The sequence below is a fragment of the Oxyura jamaicensis genome, chromosome 2 (assembly GCF_011077185.1).
Source record: "Oxyura jamaicensis isolate SHBP4307 breed ruddy duck chromosome 2, BPBGC_Ojam_1.0, whole genome shotgun sequence".
Lineage (NCBI taxonomy): Eukaryota > Metazoa > Chordata > Aves > Anseriformes > Anatidae > Oxyura > Oxyura jamaicensis.
This window is the reverse complement of record NC_048894.1, coordinates 67,268,826-67,290,853: the sequence shown is the minus strand read 5'-3', so window position 1 is coordinate 67,290,853 and position 22,028 is coordinate 67,268,826. Positions and strand designations below refer to the sequence as shown.

Sequence of the window (22,028 nt, the reverse complement as noted above, 5' to 3'; positions counted from 1 at the left end):
TTTTTTTTTTAAGCCCAGTTGCCAGGGAATTTGCAGTTTCTAGCCAAAGCAAAGCAATAGTGGACAATTGGAAGTGGAGGAAGTCAAAATCTCAGTAGGATCAGCAGTGCTCAGGCTGGGGGATGGAGGCAGGAACTCTGAAGTTCTCCTGATTTGTTCCCTGAGGTATGTTCTAGTCTGGGGCAAGTCATCTACTTCGGCTCTTGCTTTGTTTTTTCTGTCTGTACAATGAAGATGATGATGCTTGCAATGATCAAGATGAGGAATGTTATGCAAGTATTTTTTGTTTGTTTGTTTAAGATCTAAAATGAATATGAAGCAAGTTTTCTCTTTTAGCATTTTCTTTTCTGATTTATGTCAGGATTTGTATTAGGAACCTGTCCTCCATATGGTTGGTAGACTTGTCACAGTTTTACGGTATTTTTGCCAGCATACACTAAGGTAAACTCTGCTCATGTGAACAGAAGATGAATGCTGGTGAAGAAGGGAATGGGAAAGGGATGGTTGTGAAATGTTAGTGGAGGATATTCTCAAGTAAAACTCTCAATGCTCGGCACTGCAGTCTCCTTGGTGCCAGGGACAGTAGAAGTAGTGGCAAACTTCCTTGCTGCCGAGGGAAGTCAATGCACTGAACCTCTCTGGGGGATGAACCATATTCTGTGGCAGAGCCTGGAAGGGGGGCTCACATCAGTGGCTTTAATGGAAATCTGTGAACCAGCCATTTGGGGATGGCAAGGATGATTAAGAATAAAAAAAAATAACTGCAAGAGACAAATTGTGAGGAGCTTTTGTAGACTGTAGAAGATGCCCAAGGTTTTGTGGTCCTGGAGGACCTGAAAGTGGTCTGCAAATTATTTATCAGTCCAATGGTAAAGTAATACACCTATGAAGACAAGCAGCTGACAACAACAGGGATCTGGACATCCCTTTTGGCAGGGCTCAAACTGTCAGTGCCATCCAGAAGGAAAGCAAAGCCCTGATGGGAGGTCACTGTATGCCTCTGCCTGTCTCAAGTTCCTTCTCACCACTGGTTCTTAGAGGAGTGTCATTTTGGAGTTAGCTGAAATCTCTGGTGCTTTTCATTGTTTTTCTATTCTCTCCCTTTCCCCTTTGGGTTAATCTTTTTATTAAGTCACAAAACTGGCTCAAATTCTCTGCATGCTGTGGAGGGGAAGACTTGAAGTGAAATCCCAGTAGAGAGGCTGGTTCTTTAATTCCATTTGAGGGAAAACAGCTGGAGTGGAAGAGCTTTTAGGATAGGGCCTGATTTGCAGTGTCAGAAAGGGCAAGAGAAATAAGATGAGCTGCAGTGAAAACAGCTGAGTCACATGTAAATAAGAATGGGACGTGAAGTATATTTCATGCAACAATTCTCTTCAGAGGAGAAATGGAAAAGAAATCTATCATGCACCTGATTTACCTTGCTGTGTTCCTTAGCAGGCTGTTTTTGCATGACTTTCTGAATACTTGTCCTGGGGTGTCCCAAGGTAGCCATTCCTCTTTAGCCCCCTCTGTCTTACTGTTATTTTAATATTTCTTTTGGGTGTCTCTTGTCTCCTATGGATAACTAAGCACAGGCTATCCTGAGCTCTTCTTAATCTGAGACAAAATTTTAATAACTTTGATATTAATTGGAGATTGTTTCCATTACAAAAGGCTTTGTATTTATTGATGTGTATACTGAATAAAACAACATAAGCCCTGTTATGTAAACATTCTTCGGAGGATTATTCCCTGTAGTTGAAATTTATAGTTCCCTACAGTTTTGAAACATCAAAAGTAGGTTTACAGAAATTTCTGCGTGCAGTTTTACCATTAATCTGGAAGCTATTTTATATATATTCTTTGTGCATGGGCTCCCTCTGGAGCTTTCTTTTATTTAAAAAAAAAAAAAAAAAAAAAAAAAGACACATCAAAATCCTTTAAAGTATTTTAAAAGGTTTTAATCAAAAGTATCAAGCAACTAAAATAATAGTACTGTTTATGTCATTGCAGGGTTTAGTACAACACTGTTCTTTTTGTATGTTAGGTGTATGCCCAGAGAGAGGTTTGTCATATGGCAGCTGAGGAAAGGCACCATTAGAATTAACGTCTAGTTGAACTTTTAAAGAGCCTTGTGTGAAAACAATGTCACACAGCATAAGAATAATTAATTACAGTACTCTGAAGATGCAAAGTACTATGGAAATCCCAGGCATTCATCATAGCATTTAGACTCAAATGGCTGATTTGATTTTGCTTTCAATGAATCATCATCAAAGAAAATTTTGTTTCTCTGAATATTTTCACTATTTTCCATATGTGTTTTATTAGAGTATGATGAGCGCACACAAAGGAGAAACATTTAATTTATTAAAATCAGACCCTGCCAGTATTAGTGCAGGCACTTTTAGTGCTTTCCCCTGAGAAAATCTAGATAATCTTGGACAGAATTGCATGTCTGAAACCTATTTGATGATGTCGAGACGTTTACCAACTTTTCTTTATTAAGAACAGAGTAAGCAATAAGATCTATGTTGTCTTTATCCAAGGGGAAGATAGTAAAAGTCGTATTTCCTTGAACTGTGTTATTATTGTTTGAAGAGCTTATAGATAACATTATCCTGAAGAATATTTTCTCTTCTCTTTTAATAATTTTAATAAAATAGGAAGTTATTGTGCTGTGGCCAGCTGCATATCATTTTTTTGTTAAAGATGCAGTCTGGCTGACATCAGTAACCAAGCACAGATTATGTATTTTAATTTTTTATCAGAGATCTGCTCACTGAGCTGCCTTGACATGAGCAGAACAGTAATTTTGTCTGTCTCTCAGTGCACCCTGACAAGGGGCAAAGTGCGTCAGGAGTTTTGTCACACTTCTCTTTTGTGAGAATAGTAATGGTCAGATTTTTAGTGCCTTATCAGACTTGGAAGAATTTCTGTTGCACAGAGGCATGACAGGATTTTTGTTTCTGTTTTTCGAAGCTACTTCAGTGTTTTCTTGGTTTGTCATCTTTCTCTTCAACACGACTGTTGCCTTGTACCATTGGTTTACAGACAGTGCTATGATAGAGATATTTCTTGCAAACTTCTTGTAATGAATTTGTGACTGTCCCTGCAAAGGCGTCTTCATAATAAGTGATCTTTTTCCTGTGGAGCTCAGGGAAGGAAGCCAAGATGTTCAGCTCTGGGAACAAAGACTCCCCAGACATCTTTTCCTGAAAACAAACAAACTTCTCTCTCTCTCTCTCTCTCTCTCTCTCTCTCTCTCTCTCTCTTTTTTTTTTTTTTTTTCCTGTTAGTAGCAGAAGTTCTTTTGCACTCTGAGTTTTGACAGAAGTGACCCACTGAGCATCAACATTGCTGTTACGTGCAGTGAAATCTCTCATATCCTCAACTGGTGCTCAGGTGCCCTTTGCACCTTCTGTTATAGTCCATTTTCCTCTTGAGGCCTGACATTGGCCTGACCAGTTTCTCTAAGGTGGGAATGCCCTGGCTGTTCATACAGGTCAGAGGGTCTTTCAAGCATGTTTGTCTGCTCAAAGTGCCTATTCCCTTACATTAGTGTTAATCTTCATTTTCTGTGCACTTTATTTTTGCAGCAATTCTTTCTTTAAGGAATAGTTGTTAATGGTTACGAGATGCTTGCTGTTTATTTTACCTTATTAGCTGATGCAAGACTAATAGTATATGGAATTTTTAAAAAATAATACAACCAATATCCTTTAGACTATTATAAGCTGAGTGACTTCTTCAGTTAATAATTCATATTTTTTTTTAAAAAAAATCAATTTGCTAGTTAAACATCACATTTTTATTTTTAACATTTATTGCTTTTTGGAAAAAAAATCCTGTCATTGTCTCATAATAAAGCTCACTGCATGCTGTATAACTTAAAAGACACTAATAAGCAGGACATAGCATAAATTGTTTTAAATCTCTGGTCTTTAAAGCAGACACATTGAACATAACTGTGATAAAAGAAAAAGGGAAGCAGCTAAATCCAGTGGCCTGCAGATGAGGTGCAAGGGTAAAAGGAGCAGGTATGGGAACACCAATATTAGTAAATGAAACTTCTGGGTACCTAGCCAGATCCCATGAATTAGAAGAGTCTGTATTTTTCACTTGGTGACAGCCCCAACAGCCAACTCCCTGAGATTTCCCCTCTCTGCTTTGCTGAGTGGATCTCAGGTGTTTCATGAGCAAGTGAAAACCATGATTTGCTTTGGTCCTATATTGTTAGCAGGGACGATTTTCTTTGTCTGCTAGAGCTGCTGCTTCACAAAGCCGGCAGGAGAGCCCAACCAGTTGTGCAGGAGTAGGAGATTATATTCTGTGATTGATCTGAAAGGCAAGAAAGGAGTGAAGATAATTGTGTGGGGTCAGCTGTTTACTATTTGCAGTATGAGACTTTGAACAGGAGACTTTTTCTACCCTTCTTAAGTGAACCCAGTGTATTGAATAAACAATGTTAACTCAGGCCATAGTCCCTCAGTTTTCTGTGGTTTGGTAAATAGGTATAGTGCTTCCAATTTTTCATTTAATTCGTTAAAAAAACTCCTGAAAACTATCTGAAAGCTGCATGACTGTGCTGTCTGCTGCTATGTCTTAGATTTCATTTCCTTCCCAACTACCTTGTGACTCAATTAATTTTGAGGACATTTGATGAAGAGGTAGAATATTCAAAAATAATGAGTTCCTAATAGTTTTGTGAGAGTAGGTAGCTGGTTGGAGAAGATGGGTCTTCTGCATGTCCCCTTGAAGCAAAAATTGTTGGAAAATACACACAGAGTGAAAAGCTGTGTTTTGAGTTAAAACTTCCTAGAAGCCGTACTTCCTAGCCTTGGCTGCTGCTGGCTCTGATTGCTTTTCATTTTAGTGCATCAAGTTCATCTTTGTGATTGCAAAATGGGGGGTTATTCCATTCATTTGGTTTATTTGAAGAATTTTTCTATACAAATTATGCATGAATGGGTTTATGGTCCAATTTAAGGTAAATCTGGGTCTCTTCTTAAAGAAGAGATTTTTTTTTTTTTTTTTTTCCTGTTTGATTAACCATAATATTATTTTTACCTTTAAAAATTACTTGTTTCCCTTTCTAGTTTGTATGGATAATATCCAGAGGGTACTTGTACAAACCTGTGGTTTTTGTTCCTTTATTTGTATTCCAGAGAGGTACATCTCCCAGAAACATTCTAAGAAAAGGCCACGGAAATAAAAATTTTTGAAGGTCTTATAACCACACCACTGAAGTGTTTTAAACTGTTTATTGCTGCATGGATTCATGCCAGAAATAATCCCTCTGACCAAGGTCTGTTCTAGGTAATGCAAGTGGCTTCTGTTGATAGATGGGACCTAAGAGGCTAAATATTGCAGGTCTCACATGGTTATGGTTTCCTCTTTTGTTCCTGCTTATTTTGATATCCAGTTGAGGAGATAAGTCTTCCTTGTGACTCATGTGGCACTTGAAGGAACTGGTAGGATAGAGCTGTCTAAAAGTTTTTGGTAGTTAGTTTTTATCAAAACTGAAATGACTTAGTGGTTTCTTTACAGCTGTTATCTCTGGCTGTTTATATCCCTAGAGAGAGAGCAAGTATCCAGCCCCAGCAATGGACCAGGCAGAATAACCCTGAACCACTTTCCCATATGCATCGTATAGATGAGTGCCTGAAGTATAGAGGCCCTATTCTGTATTCTCCTTTTGCTATTAAGTACTTGAAATACATTTTCTTTTCATTAGTATACAAATAGATATTAAATTAAGTCTGTTTTACAACCAGTCCCACTGATGCATAGTGTGGACTTTCTCCTTTGAGCAGCTCCTACAGCAGCATGTCGCTGCAATGGTACAAGGATTATCCTAGGTGGTAAAACTTCCCTCTGTGCAGAGGGTCAGCACCAAGCCCAGAGGAAACCTGCATGCCACAGGAATCCTTGTCTGAAAGTGAACAAGGAAGGAGTTTAAGTTGGCCTTTAGGAGTGAATTTCAGTGGTGGTTTATATCAAAGATCAGTCACTCTATTTTTTCCCTTTCCTTGTTATACATGCCTTCTGCGCTTTGACTGTCATTGAAAAATCCATGCTTGATTATTTTCATAGATGTAAAACTTAAGTTGTTTTCTTTTGTATATATTTAACTCTACTCCTTCCCTCATTCTAGGCTCAACATAATAATTTCTTGTATAATTGCCTATATGACTAAATTTTTGGAGAAATTAATTTGTTCAAGCTGTCAGGTAGCAAGATAGCATTGGTATAATAAGCAAATATGTAGCTCTGGAGGTAAAATATGGAAAGGGTACGAATACACAATATATGTGTGTGTGTCTATACATGTACATAACTTACATTTTTAATGTGTGTATTCATATGAATATGCGTAAGTATGTGTGTGCATACATACAAATATCTACATATGTGTATGCAGGCAGATTCTTCTGCTACAAGTGGGAGAGGTCAGCTGAGATCTGTGAACCAGTAAAGTGATCCACATATTGCATGTTGAAAACAAAAGAGTTATGAAGCAGTTAATGTGCATGAGAATATCTGACTCAATAGGTCAGGTAGCTTTACAGTTAGAGTAAAGGTCTAAAAGTTTTAAGAGAATGTAGGAAAAATACTCATTAAAATTGCCCACTTTGCAGTTGCTGTTCTATGCAAACAGACTGCAGAGCATTTTGGAAAAGAGCGACCATTAGCAGTAGTGTGTTTTCAAGAAACTGCTTTAGAGCAAAGAGGAAATGCTGTCCCATGCATTGAAATGTTGTGAGATACTGGTCTAACTGGATGGAAAAAGGACTTTTTTCAATTAGGCCTGCATTGAGCCAAACAACTTTCTCTGTGGAGCTAGTGTGGATGCAGGAGGGCATTTGTAGGAGCAGACAGAGTGTGGTTGTCCTTGTTTATGCCAGACTCACTTGCTTCAGTGAAGAAGAAAATAATTTCATAAACTAAGTCTGGAAACGTGAGACATGATGATATGACTTGTGTGTGCAAGAAACTTTGAAATTATTGATTTTCCTTTGAATTTATACCATTGTGAACGAAAGGATGGATTAAACTTAGAGCAGGAACATGTAGGCACAATATAAAAAATGTCAAGGCACAGAAACAGCAACACAAAAAAAGTAATAGGAAATTGTTCTGCAAACAGTAACAGGATGACCGAAGAGCTGGTCTTCTAGTGACAAAGGATAAGATCTCAGCCTTTAACAGAAAATAACAAAATGGAGACTTCGTGACTAATTTGATATTTTAAAATTAAAGTGGCCTGAGAAACTTCATCCAGGGCTATAGCACCACTGAAATGCCACAGCAAATTCCCAGCAGTCAAAACACAGGGGCTGTCTTAGACCTAGCATTATTCAGTATTTTCATCAGTCACTGGGAAGACAGTGCAGAGAACATTCTTGTTAAATGTGCAGATGACATTAATCCAAGAGGGACTGCCATGATATTTTACAGGAAGATATGAATTATAAATGGTAAATTGAAACTCCTATCTGAAAAGAAAAATAATAAAATAAATAAATACATAAATAAAAGGCTCTGCAATAATAACAAGGCAAGATACCAGAATAGATAGGACAGTCCAGTCTGATCAATCATTCAAGTTTAGGATGGTGAAGCCCCATGGGAAATGAGTGAAGGGGTATGTGGTAGACACATCACAAATATGATTCTAGGATGCATAAATATGAAGTAAGTTTTTTTTTACTCAGATAGTGCCAAAAAACTCACCTAGAGTGGTTTGTTCAGTTTTCGATTCCACACTCAAGAAAGATGTGGACCTACTACAGGGAGCTCCCAGAAGAGCACAGTGAAGAATCAAAGATGCAAAACACACCTGGACAAAGTAGTTTCACAGCATAGGGGGAAATTGACAGGGTGGAATGTGGCAACAATTTTTAAAATATTCAAGCCAGCTATGTGAGGAAGGAAATAATCTATTTTCTACATCCAGGGAGTTGTTTTCTAGTATGAATATCCTCCTCAGCTGATGTATTGAACTATAGTTTCTTCCTTATTTTATGAATCAACAATTACACGTGATGTAATATGGATGCATAACCTGCCACCCTTTCTCAGATCATACAACCTAATAGATATACTTTTGTGGGTAAGGTTCAGAAAAAAAAGTGGAAGGGACTTGTCCAGGAATACATGTTTGTGGCCAGTATGTGAACAATTGAGGCATTTCCGTTTGAAATAACAAGTATGGAGATTAGTTAGTTTCAGTTTTTAAAAATATTTATTGAAACTTGTCTCAACTATAAAGCTAGAAAATTGACTTTGCTTCCTGGGTAAACTTCAGTCATCCTGATGAACATATGCAAAAATGTTTGGATAACAAAAGAAAGCATTACCAAGGTGATGTTTAATTGAGCTAAATCCACATATAATCATTCCTATTATAGTGAAGTACTGTAGCTCTTAGAAGAAATAAGCCTCTTAGAAAATTCTACAAATGTTTCATTGTGTTGCTGCTGCTTCTCTAACTTAATCTGATGGGGATGAAGAAATGCTCTATTGAAATCTGAGGTGCTAGGCAACTGTTGAACATAATTTGACATGCCAATATTAAAACAGACCTATGTTTTCTTTGATTTTTCTTTTTAGTAAATTATTCATTATTATAATAAGTTAATGGGCAGAGCTTCAAAAGAAAAAAAACAACTAAGAGATGAACACAAGGAGCTCATGTTGAACTGATGGCCATGAGGAAGGAGTTTTTTTGGGGGGAAAAAAAGAAAGGAGTGTTGTCTTGGTCCTAAATAATCTTTTGCCTCTCAAGCCACTTATCCAGTGAGTATTTAGCAGATTCTGACTCCATTTAATGACAGTTTTATGTTCAATGCACTCCAATTCATCTGTGGCTTTAGGAAAACCTGTTGCCACTCAGGTGCCTTGTGGTTACGTGTATAAGTTTGTGGGGAATGTCCTGCATTGGTAGCATTCAATTTACCTGGGAAGAGAGGGGCCAAGCTAGCATGCTCATTCCTATGCTGTTCTTACTACTTTTTTTTTTTTTTTTTTTTAATCAGAAGTTGGTAAAGGATTAAAGTAGGGAGGTAATGGCGAAGTCTGCAGTTATTCCACACTTGTATTTAGAGGTTCTTCTCTGGGCATGATCTACATTTCTTGGTCTTGTCTCATGCCATCTGGTGGACGGAGATGGAGGGCCTAGCCCTGGTGTAAAACCCCCAGCTGTTTTTGTTAGGAATCCTAATAATCATCCACAGATTCTTTTTCTTCATGTGCTTTTTACTTGAAGTTAAATGCTCTGGGAGTTACTTGAATTGTTTATGATACTTTTCTACAGGAGAAATTGAAATGTTTCTGGTCTTTTTGAGCACTGCTTTTCTTTAGATTAAACCATTTCCTTGCAAATTCTGTGCACTTGTATTAAATCAACTTTTTTTTATTATTATTTTTTATTTTTTATTATTATTATTTTTTTTTTATAATGCAAACACGTAGAAGGGTGAATTCAGAAAAGTAGTGAACAATGTTTGGCTCATTTCCTGAGAAGGGCAAATGGGGTTCTTGGCATCTGTTTTTATTTCTGAATATTGGGTTGGCCACGTTATTTAACAGTCCTTGTCTGTTTCTTTCTCAAAGCTTTGGACAGCCTGAATTCTAGAACAGCTGTATCTTTTGTGAAACCTAAATGTCAATAAAACCCTTAGGGTCCTAGATCAGCACCTTCTTTCTTCAAGCCTTTCATGCTGGAGAGTGACTGATTGTGGCTTACAGTGCTGTATTGCATAAATCTTTCTTTCCAGTTGTTTCTGAATAATGTAAGGAAATCTCTTCTGCTGTTGCTTGTTCTCTGGTTTATTGCTAAAAGCTCACCAAGATCGTATTATTCAGAACTCGGCAATTCCTGAGAGGGATAACTGCTGTGATTTAAACTGGAAATATAGGTAATATAACAGTATTTCCACTATTTACAGTGGAAAAGAGGAGAAATGTGAATAAAAGAAGGAAAAATATGACAGGTATTAGTTTAGGAAAATCTAGCATTCTGTAATTTTGTTTATATTTTATATTAAAAGAGAACAGCACACCTGATTAGAACTTAAGTTCATGATGATAGTGCTAATAGTTACCTCAGAGAGATCTCACTTTGTCCTTTAGGATAGCCAAAAGGTGTTTTTTTTTTTTTTTTTTTTTTTTTTTTTTTTTTTGTTTGTTTGTTTTTTTTTAATGTCTTTTTTGTCCAAAATCTGAAATAATATTGTGATTTGCTAGGTATGAATCTTTTCAGCTTTCCTAAGGGTGTGTGCATCACCGAAGATATTAAAGATGGAAAAGCCTTATTCAGTTGTCAACAAGGCTGTTACAGGTTTTATTCTCTGGAGGATAGTTTCTAGTATTGTGCTCTCCTGGTTTTATATTCTCTCAACTATAAGGCTGCCGTATCTTTTCTCAGGAGGATATTCCACTGCCTAATATGAATCACTATGAAGAAATACTTGATACCAAGCCTACTGTTTCCAAGAGGCCTGACGCAGTGGTGTATGAAGTCATCCTGTACTGAGCTCGTGCTGATCCATCAATACAGAGAAGCTCGGTCTGAGCTTTGTGCTGCTTGGGTTCACGGGAAGCTTCTCATCACAGGGAATGGTTTACTGCATTGCTGTTGTATTTATTTCACCTAAAACTAATTTTCAATAAAATGTATGAAAATTCATCCTCATTGGTAAATATTTTGATTAACTGGAGGACAGTGACTGATAGCTAATCAATACTGGCAAAACTGGGCTGATTCCTTTTTTTTTTTTTTTTTTTTTTTTTTAAATTATTTCCAGGCTGTTGATATCTCTCTTTCATCATGGCTTGAACAACTTATGGACACTTGGTTCTTTTAATTGTCTTTATAGTCCCTTCACTTAGTCTATCTCACTTGTCTTTGTACATTTTATTGACATAAAGCGAACGCTGTGATCTACTAGTAAGGACCGGAGACAGTCTAGCATGTGAAGTCACTCTGGAGCCATAGAAGCATGGATTTTTACCACTCCGACTGCTAAGCAGCAGCTGTAATAACATTGAAATATACATATTAATTTTACTGTAAGTGTGCTCAGTTATGTGAATCTTTCAGCCCATCTCTAAAATCAGTTATGGCTGTGCCTATGAAATACCAAGAAAGCAGGTTACTTTGTTACAGTTATTTTATTACCTGCTTCATCCCAACCACTGAACTAGTAATGAAGCTTCTCCTCTGTAGTATCTTCCCAGTATATCTTTGTTATGTCTTCATAGATGTTTGCAGAATTCTTAAAATCTCAGGTGTCTGAGCATTTGCTGAGTTATCCCATTGCTGGCGTAATGAGGAAAGCAGCCAGGAAAACTTTCTGATAGCAAGAGCAAAGTCACCAATAAAGCCCATTTAGAAATTTCCTGAAGCTTTTTTTTTTTTTTTTTTTTTTTTTTTTTTTTTTTTTTTGTCTGTGGGAGCCCTCCCCATGGAGGTCAATGGAAATAGTTCTGTCCATCTGCTGTAAGTAGGGATGTGTGTTGTAGTTTAGCTTTGCAGGCAAGTCCAGTAAGTTAGACTCAAGGTATTACCTGTGTTCAGATGTTATTGTATCACCTGCATAATAGTACGCAAAGTGTGACTGCATGAATGATGGAGAGAGCAGGGGGCATGTTGTATGCATATGTGCGTTACTGTCAAGGGGATATTAACTGAAAAACCTTCATTTTGTTTTGGTCAGAAGTTCTCAGGGTTGCCTTTTCATGTGAGGAACGTGATAAAGGAAAAAATTGGATGAAGTTTTTTCCTGTCTTCATCAATATGAATGTGAATTCAGGCCACGAAACACAACAGAGACCATTAATTTATACTAGCAAGTATAACATCTGAACCTTTGCCTGCCCAGGCTTTTTCACGGTACTAGCTCTAAATTTCCTCTGTTCCTGGCTGTTCTTGTTGTCCACATTGCCATATACACTGGTCTTTTGAGATACATATCTCTGGTGAGAAGGTAGATCACAGAATCACAGAATAGTCTAGGTTGGAAGAGACCTCCAAGATCACCGAGTCCAACCTCTAGATGTACCAAGGAGTTTGGCAATGTGCTGCTCCTTGCAGCATATTAACCAAAGGTATTAGCTAAACTGATAGGTACCTCTGCTCACAGTGTTTGGTCAGCCTTTGAGATGCCCTGCATTGCTCCTTCCAACATATGAGATATCCTCTGCCAGTGGCACTGTGGCTATTGGGAGGTGGCAAACCCCTCTGTTTTGGCTGTGCCATGTTCACAGTCTCAGCCTGCTCCATCTGTGTTCTCCCTGTCCATTTCAGGCAAGAGGGCAGATTCAGTGCCCTTTATATCTTTTTCCTGTGTGTTTTTGAAAATCTGTTGCTTGTTCCTTTATAAAATATGTCTGCAATGGCAGCCTCATATAATTGAGGGCAATCTCTTGAGACAGTATTTACAACTATTGCTTCTCTTAATTGAAATGCACAGTGCTATTTTCATGAAGTAGGGCAGTTCCCAGGGCTTCCAATGGTATTGTTTTATTTGTTGTTTTTCTTTATCTGTTACTTTCTATATCAACAAATCTCTGATGTGTTTAACATCATGTTTTAACAGTGTGGGCAGGCATTCTGGTTTTCAATTTTCTGTTGAGCACTGTGTCAGAGGGTGACAACTCACAATTCAGCAGTATTGTTCCTTAATTAAATAGTACAAAATATGAATATGAAACCGACTCCAAGGTCTTTCAAATAAGCACTTTATTTTGATACCATTTTCCAGTATCTCTTTAAATTAAGGATAATGGAGGTTAGTGTTTGCTTGACACTAGACACTCTTTAAATTCATGTCCATTAAACTCTAGCCCAGACTTAGACATATCTCTGGACATAGGATATGCAAGAAAAATGGATTTGATATAAGCAGTTTTATTCAATTCTACTATTTTCTAGTGAGACTATGTCAAGGGAATGCAAGTAGCAACCTCAGGGAAGTTTGCTTTTCTATGCAGAATGAATTGAGGTTGGAAAGATGCCATTCCAGCTATGCTCACCTCACATAGGAAGTAATTTACAGAGTAAATCCTTCTTGCTGGCAGCTATTGAAATGGATATCCATGTGTTATTAAGAATATATATATATATATATATATATATATATATATTTTAATGCAAACTGACACAGAAAACCTGTTTTGTTCCACTGCAGGCAAAGGCTGCTGAATACATGCCTGGTCACCAAATCTCTGTGCTCCTCATACGTTTGGAATTGCTTTTGTTTTCTCAGTGGGAAGGTGTGTGACACCACAATAAGCAGTTACTGGCTAGTCCTGGGTAACTTAGTAGAGGACTTTTTACACTTTCTTTGTATGAACATGTGGACATTCAGCTTGTGATGCAAAAGCAACACTAATCCCTATTGTTGGGATATTTGTTGAGAAGTCAATTTTGTGTAACAGGCATGTGTCACAGATGTAAGTCCTTTCTTGAATTCCTTTGATTCCTATGGCCTGTTTTTTAGTGTGTATTGGAGTGTTTTCATTTTTGATATACAGACCTGACTTTGAAGAGAGAAAAACATGCTTTTTCTAATTTTTTCATGCTGAGAACTACAATTAAAAGTAATAGCTTCTACTTCTGAAGTAAGACATGCCTTTTAGTACATATAATACTCACCAGTACTCAGGAGGACACTTATGTCATGTAGAGACAGTTTCAGTATTTCACTTTTTAGGTGCTCCCATCTGCCTCTCTTCAAGCCGTTCTTCCTAAGAGATGAATGGAGCAGGTTCCTGGAAAAAGGCAGTATAAAGGGAAGAGGAACACAACCTATGAGAAGTAGAAAAATGAAATAAATGTGATCACTGCATAAATCCAAAGGCATTTGTGCAAATTCCCTCATAAATATAGACAGTGTAGACTGCTATGATAAGTAGAGACATTTTAAGGTTGAGATGTTTTGTATACAACTCTGATGCTAATTGTAAACTAAAAAGATTATATTGATAAATGAATCTTGCTTTATTATTTTTTTTCTCATAAAATAAAGAGTTACATGAGTTAGATGTGTTTTACCTATAAACCATTATAAATAAAAGAGAATCAAGAAAATATCTGAACTTTGAGGGAAAACAGCACTGTAAAATGGATTTAGAAACCAGTCCTGACCGGCTAACAAATTGTTCTGGGACAGTTTAACACAGAAGCCCTAATCAGAATATCCCACGTTTGGAAATAGGAATTTTATGCCTGGAAATGAAAAGAGACCCATAGAAATTACAAGTTTAGGTTATACAGAAAGGGGAGGCCTGGCTTTCTGCAGGGCTTATGTCTGGCTGGGATAACCCACTGTTGTCCGACATAGCTAGGAGAACTAGACAAGTTTTTATTTTTGCTGGCTTTCCTAAGGTATGTGTTTCCTAGAATACACCCTATGGACAGGGCAAAAGCCAGATGCTAGCAAATACAACAGAAAGGAAGTACAGAATTAGATTCATTTGCAGCCTCTTAAAATTTTATGAAACTTGAGAGATTTACATAGAAAAGTACCAATGCTTTCTGGCTTAATGAATTGGCCAAATCTGATTTCCAATGCTCTTTGGACCTAATCCATAGTTCAAACCCCTGCAGAAATAAAAATAATAATTAAAAAAAATGTAGTCCAGTCTATGAAGGGGTAGGCCAAGCTTTTAGAAGACTTGAGCATCTAAATATAAAAGCCAGATTTTTAGAGGCTATGCTCATTTAGCCGTAGACATGGGAAGTACTTTTAGAAGCAAGGTTGAGGTAGGTTGGAGCACTAGGAGGAAGCTTGGGAGACCTGATGCCTGACATCCTGCTCTCAGTAGATATCTTGCAGGATTTAGGGCAGATCACTTTGCTTCTCTGCATCACGGTTACGCAGTTGTGAAACGGGGACAGCTGTCCTCCTCTATTTCTCAGAGGACTTGTGAAAATAAAGGCATTAAAGATTGTGAAGCCATCTGTTGCTATGGTGATGAGGCTCATTTAGGTGCTGAAGAACCAAGATTAGAAACTAGTATGTTTCCTTGTACAACCTATTTAGAATATGGATGGGCAGTGCTGACGTACTGGGTCTGGTTCTGCCTCCAGTAACAGGGTTATTGATTTTCAGTGGGGACAGGATCAGTCCTCTGTAGATTATAACAGACGCGCTTTGTAAAACTATTATGTTAAATGCCTCAGATTGGGTCAGTTGTGTAATGCCTTATGGTTTCTTGTTACACCAGATAAAAACGATGTGAAGGGTTTTAATACCTGTCAAGATTGCTAGATGCTTCTACGCTTCTTGTTAGGTGTTTGGAGCCAAGGTAAATGCAGTGGAAAAGTGGAAACTTAACAGTGGAGAAGGTTTATAAAATTCCTGCAGGAACTGGGGAAAGAGTGGGGAAAGCATAAAGGGGAACGGTTTTCCTTGTTTCAGACCTGTGGGAGTACTGTCATAGCATGCTACGGGTGAGTTGGAGGATTTGGAGAGACATGCTTGGTGTGATACTTGTCATTCTGCTGGTGGTAGGGAAGACTGATAAAACTTATTTCTGTGCATTGATTTGGCCTGCAAGTGTAGGTTTGATATCCAGAGATTGACAGATTTTGCAAATCTAACCTGCCTGTCTTTTCACAGTGCTCTGCATCAGTACATCTAGTGCCATGTAGCATTCCTGAGTAATTTAAGTTGGAAGGGACCTCTAGGCCCTCTTGTCCAACCTCCTGCTCAGCTGAGGGCAAAGTTCAAAGCTAAACCAGGTTACTGGAATTCTTGTCTAATTGAATTTTAAAAACCTCCAAGGATGGACATTGTACAACCTTTCTGGGCTCTGGTTTCAGCACTGGTCCACAGTGAAGAGTTTTTTTCCTTATATCTAACCAAAAGTTTTGTTGGTGCAGCTTGTATCCATTGGGTTTGTGTTGAACTTTGAGGAAGAACTGCCAACCAAGTGCAGTGCCTTGAAGCCACGTGAGTGTGTCAACAGGATAGTGGGCTTATTAGCAAAGGCAGTGCTGCATGGAGACACAAGTCTTACAGCCTACAGGACCCAAGCTGTACCTCTGCGTGGGACAGCCCTGTGCCACACTGCTCATTCTCAGTTTGCCCGAGTATCTCTTGTGCTATGCTGCTCTGCACCATCTGTGTTTGCCATTGGAAATAAAAAGATAGAAAAACAAAAATCTGTTTAGGATGGGGAGCTTTAATAAGCATTTGATACAAAAAGATAAAGCATCTGGGGTCAGCTGTAAGATGTTTGCTTTTAAATGGCCTATCAAAATATGAAATTCTTTCTATAAATCTGCTCTTGAGAGAAATCCCAGAGTTTTATATCCCATTTCCAGATGGCATAACTTAATATCTTGGTGAGTTATTTGGCATACTTTAAATTAATTATTCTCCCTGCACCTGAGACAAATGTATCACAATATTCTGTCAGGTTAGTTTGGTGAATTGTTGCTTCTCATGCTAAGGCTTTTCTGGGGGGGTCTGGTTAATATTCTATCTGTTTTAAAACCTGATAAGTCTTTCTCCCTGAGTGTTTGTGTCTCTGGGTTATTCTAGCATCCAGTTCTCAGCCAGTTGTTTCTGTTCACTGTCCTGTTTCTTTTTCCAGCTGCCCTGCAACTCTGATGCAGAGGGAGCATAGGAGCACAAGAGCAGCTAATGTGCTTTATATGTTCCTGCGTGAAGGGGGAAATTCCTTATTTTCTGTATTTTCCAAGACATTTCAGTCAGAAGCAATAGGAAAATATATTATTTTCTCACATCCAGGTGATGGCACACATTGATTCTAATAGTTGAGAACAAATTTTGGTGGTAGTTATCTATGCTTCACAGATGCCTTTGTCAGTAATTTTCTGTTAAAATAATAAATAAAATTAAATGTGTAGAACACCAACATAAATACTTATCTTTATCACTGTCTACTATTCAGAAAATGATTTTGGGAGGAAGGATTCATGTTTCCTAAAGTTTATGATATTAATTTGTTCAGTCATTCATGTCTCTTTCAGGTGATTAAGCTAAGGCTCAAGTTTTGCTTTCGTGTACCTCTGTGTCATTTCAATGATATCCAGTTTTAATTTGCTTCTCTTGCCTGAAGTACAAGCCAACAATCACAAGTAAATGCACTTCAAAAATTTCACAGGTGCTACACAAAAACTGTCTTATAAATTGAATTGAGACGGAGTTGGGTGCAGCTGAAACATAAAAGTAAAGGCTGCATAACTGGAAGCCAGTCAGAGGATCAGGAAACCAGCACAACCAAGCAAAACACAGTCAGAAATAATGGAGAGGGCAGGAATGAGCAGCACTGGCCATTGGAGCAAACTTGGGACAAAGCATGCGAGCACGGCGTGGCAAAGATGCTGGCTGTTCACCTGTCCTCTGTACCCATTCCAGCCTGGGAACCATGAACACTCTAGCACACCTGCAAGCTGTGCTGCCTGGTTGCACTTGCTGCTAATGGCTGGGATACACATTTCTTAACCCCCTTCTCCTTGGAAATGCCTCTACAAGGAAAGAGCAGAGTGGCTGCCTCTTTCTGAAAGTCTCTCGGCCTGATTCTTTGGCTCGCCAGGTATATTTGCACTAAGGGGTTGCAAAGCTCTCTTCAGCCTGTTTGCAGTTAGCAGATTGCAGCCCAGAGTTTATGAGACATAAAATGTAGCCTTGCAAAAGCAGTTACAGCTTAGAGCGGTGTCTTTGCCACACTCTCTCAATAGATGATTGATTGCTCTATTATCCTCCAGGGCAGGGAGAGGATGAGCAGCCAGAGTTATCAGGGAAGGAGAAAAGTGCATCATTTTGTTTTTCTTGTTCTGATCCAGTCACTTGGGTGAATCCACAGTGAGTAAAGCATGCATGTGAATGGCCCAGACTTTTTTCATGGCCCAGTTGCAGTATTCTCCAAACAGCATGCAGCTGTCCAAAGATTTGGTGGTGTGTCTATGGGGAGGGTTTCCACTTGCTGTACCTAAAAATTATTAAAAAGCTTTCAGTACCAAAAGCCTTTTGACCTTCACTGTGTTTCCATAACTGGAACCCCAAGTTAAGCACTGCATGTCTGCTGCAGACTTGGGCTCTGCTTTAGAAACTGGACTGGCATTTTGTGGACTTAACCATGTGGCTATGAGAGCCTTTGTTGCCATCTCTTCCATTATCTGAGAGAGAATACTTTATGTAAAAAGGCCACATTAAAGTTAACTTTGCAGCTGATAGCTGTACTACCTCTGCCTGTAGCAGTATCATCTCATTTCAACACTCAGTGTCTGCAGTAAAAGATTGAATGGGTTTGATTCTGGTCTTACTCAGATGTGTTTATGCCAGCAGGCTTCTGTGGTGGTGTTATTGTTTGTTTATAACTATCAGAACAAGAACAGACCTTCTGGGAACAAATCTCGATAACCGGAATATTTCTGTGGCTCTCCCTCATCCTGTCTCAAAAGCAAGGGACTGAAACAACTTACCAGGTTGGTGCTGTTCCAAGAAGGTCATCGTGAAAGTTGTACAACTTGGCAATGTTTTAAAAACAAACAATAAAACCTGCTTGTCTCATTTCTTCAGAGGAGAGAATGGATACTGATCTTGAAGAGAAGGTTTAGAGCTGTGAATTACAAGCAGACAGAGGCATCTATTGCAGCTGGGAAGAATTTGTTGAAGGGGAATGCAGGCTTAAGAAACACCCTATCCTTGCTGTGTGTTTGTTAGCTAAGGGTGGAGGAGTGCAGTTTTGGTTTGCAAGGTCAGTGTGTGTTAGACCCTGCTATCATGCATCAGATGCAGCATGTACTAGGCAAGACCTGCCAGTATGGGTGAGGTCTCCAAAAGTGAAATACGGTAATGGCTGTCTTCAGTTTTCTCCTTAGTGTTAACTTCTTTTCCCAAGAAAGGAACTTGTTTTCATTGACTTTACATTTTCTCTAACAGCTCAACTGAGATTTCCTTACTGTCTGAATCGAGAAGAACATTTTGCTTTGGTAAAACACAAGAAAAAGTTATATTATTTGATAGGAGAAGGGAAAGAGAGGAAGACATTTTGTCCTTCAATGTGTGCTTAAGAACATCTCGGAGATGTGATGTTTAGAAATTGGTGAAAATTAGATGGGATTTAAATATTAAGAGGCAGGAATTTGCCTTCAGGTAAAGGATGGCATTTGCATGGTAACTCGCATGTTGTTAGGTGAATGTCTAACTAGATTTTAAAATTCCTGTGCATTAGTGAGCTTTTACCTTGGATAGCAATGGGAAATATGCTAAGCAAGGGGCCCAGCTCTCCATTGTGTTCCACCATAGGAACTGATTGTAAGGAAATCATAAATAGGGTGTAGCATAACAAGATACCAAGCTAAATTTTATCACCGCTCAACTAAAACTCCTATTACTTTTAATAGAATACTGGACTACATTTTTTCTTTCTTTTTCTTTTTACCATGAGCACAATGCAAGAGGGAATCTCTTCTTCTAGCAGCTACTTTAGAAGTCATGAACTTCACTGTGATTTCATTTCTGTAATTTAAATTATATGAAAGAGTGTGCTGATTTCTTTGCTTAACCATATCTCGCCTCTGCCTGGAATTATAATTTTCAAAACAGAGTATCCAAAGGTAGACAAGCAGTGAGACACCTCTGTTAAGTTGTGCTAATCTATGTTACCAAAATGGAGGTGATTGGTTCAAACATATAGTTCCTTATTGTAACACTTTGAAACAGCTTTCCTGCAGAGAATCTGTTTCAAAAGCAGTTCCTCATCTTAATTTTTAATAGAATCACAGAATGGGTTGGGTTCGAAGGTATCTTAGAGACCATCTACTTCCAACCCCCCTTCCATGAGCAGGGACACCTCCCACTAGACCAGGCTGCCCAAAGCCCCATCTGGCCTGGCCTTGAACACATTCAGGAATGGGACATCCACAGCTTCTCTCTCTCTCTCTTTTTTTTTTTTTTTTTTTTTTTTTTTTGCGGGGGGGTGGTGAGGGAGGGATTGGGATGGTTTGACAGTTCAGGCAAGTTAACAACTGATTTTACTGAAGTTTCTCATTAGGGGAGTAACTCAGCAAGAATAGGAACATGACCCCTAATTTAATTTTTAATTTTATTTTCCATTTTTTCTTCCATGTCTGTAAACAAACCTGCTTATTGGACCCTGAAAATATTCCATACATCTACTGAATATAGCCTGAAAATAAAAGTATTACTTTCATAAGGAATGCATGGTGAAGTAAATGATAACTTTTAATTGCTTCCCCATGCAAAGCATCTAAGTGACTGTAGGCCTTAAAACGTAGAGGAACGGAGTTATGGTGTCTGCTGGAGATTCGCAGAGTGAAAATACGAGACAGAAACTTCCACAGCTACAGAGCCAGAGCCTAGCATTGCTTGTCTGCAGCAATTCTCATTAGTTCCGGATGAGCTCAAATGGCTGTTTGTATGAGTCCACAGAACACATCTTTAGTTGAGATTTAAATACACAATCTATAAAGAGCTGGTGTAAATCAGTTGACTTTCATGAGCATATGCAGCTGCAGAATTACCCCCTGGTAAGCAGCGTCAATGAATGTCTAATGGTGCTCTAGAAGGCAACACTGTGCAGTTTCCACTGTGGCTGGGGATCCCACATTTTGTATGTTTTATTAAATAATAATAATAATAATAAATATATATATATAGGGTAGAGAGAGGGGTTCCTCATTTCCATCAGAATGAATAAGGAGTTGCTTCACTTCTTGGAAAACAACAGAAGGGAAGTGGTGTCTTAATAAGTTTCCATGTCTTAATAAGTTTCCACATGGAAATCTTTAAGACCCTGTTTGTTGCTGGACAGACTCAATAGTTTTCAAAATGACTTTTCATGTGCCTTTTCATGACTTTTCATGATTATTTCTGTGTGAGGAGACCTTGTGTGTTGTAAGTGTAGTTGTTGCCTGAAATCATATTGGCCTGGATATTTAAGTATTTTTCTGGGAAACTTTCTGACTTGCATGTATTTTTGCAAGTTTTATGTCTGCATGGAGCCTTGTAAAGCTTCTGCTTCTTTCCAAAAGGTTTTAAATAAGCTGAAGCAAACTTATCTTGTCTCTCAGTCTCACAAAGGCATATGACTGTCTGTGGATGTTTTAAATTGTGTTTTCAGAAGTTTTCACAGAATCACGGAATCATCTAGGTTGGCAGAGACCTCCAAGATCACTGAGTCCAACCTCTGACCTAACACTAACAAGTCCTCCACTAAACCATTATCACTAAGCTCAACATCTAAATGTCTTTTAAAGACCTCCAGGGATGGTGACTCAACCACTTCTCTGGGCAGCCCATTCCAATGCCTAACAACCCTTTCAGTAAAGACGTTCTTCCTAATATCCAACCTAAACCTCCCTTGACACAACTCTAGCCCATTCCCCCTCGTCCTGTCACCAGGCATATGGGAGAATAGACCAACCCCCACCTTGCTACAGCCTCCTTTAAGGTACCTGTAGAGTGCGATAAGGTCGCCCCTGAGTCTCCTTTTCTCCAGGCTGAAAAATCCCACATCCCTCAGCTGCTCCTCATGACTTGTTCTCCAGACCCCTCACCAGCTTCATTGCCCTTCTCTGGACTCTCTCAAGCACCTTTTAGAACAAATGAATCCTGATGGACTTTTCAGTATTTCTTTAGTGGCTTCTCATGGTATTCAGGGAAGATTCCTGCCTGCATTATTTAAGCCAAATTCAGCATGACCTTAATTCACTGCTGAAAATACGGTTTGAAGATATCTGTGTTTACACCCCACCCCACCCCTCCCCGGAAAACTTCCCCATGGAACCTGAGCTCCCCTAAAAAGAAGCTCCTCCAACACATCTCTTGGTATCCTTTAATCTTTTAAAAACCAGCACTTAATTTTGTTTTAGCCTGGACTCTTTTACTTCCTCTGCTATCATATCATAGGCAAGGTTCTAAACCTCCATCTACTTAGGGTTATCCACTTAAAAATGGTAATCTAAATAGCAACCTACTTATATTGTTAAGGATCAATTCATTTATTAATTAACTGAAAGCTCCCAGAAAATATAAAAT

General features: G+C 38.5%; 1 long non-coding RNA gene across 1 annotated transcript in view; it reads right to left on the bottom strand.

Moving 5' to 3' along the window:
* Window positions 1–2,770: 2,770 nt before the first annotated feature.
* The window catches only part of LOC118162644, a 70,311-nt gene continuing 51,053 nt past the window's right edge, over window positions 2,771–22,028 (bottom strand). The window contains exons 2-3 of the long non-coding RNA XR_004748549.1: window positions 13,646–13,761; window positions 2,771–4,323 (exon numbers count right to left, since the gene is read on the bottom strand). This is a non-coding gene — a long non-coding RNA (uncharacterized LOC118162644). The remainder of the gene's footprint in view (window positions 4,324–13,645; window positions 13,762–22,028) is intronic.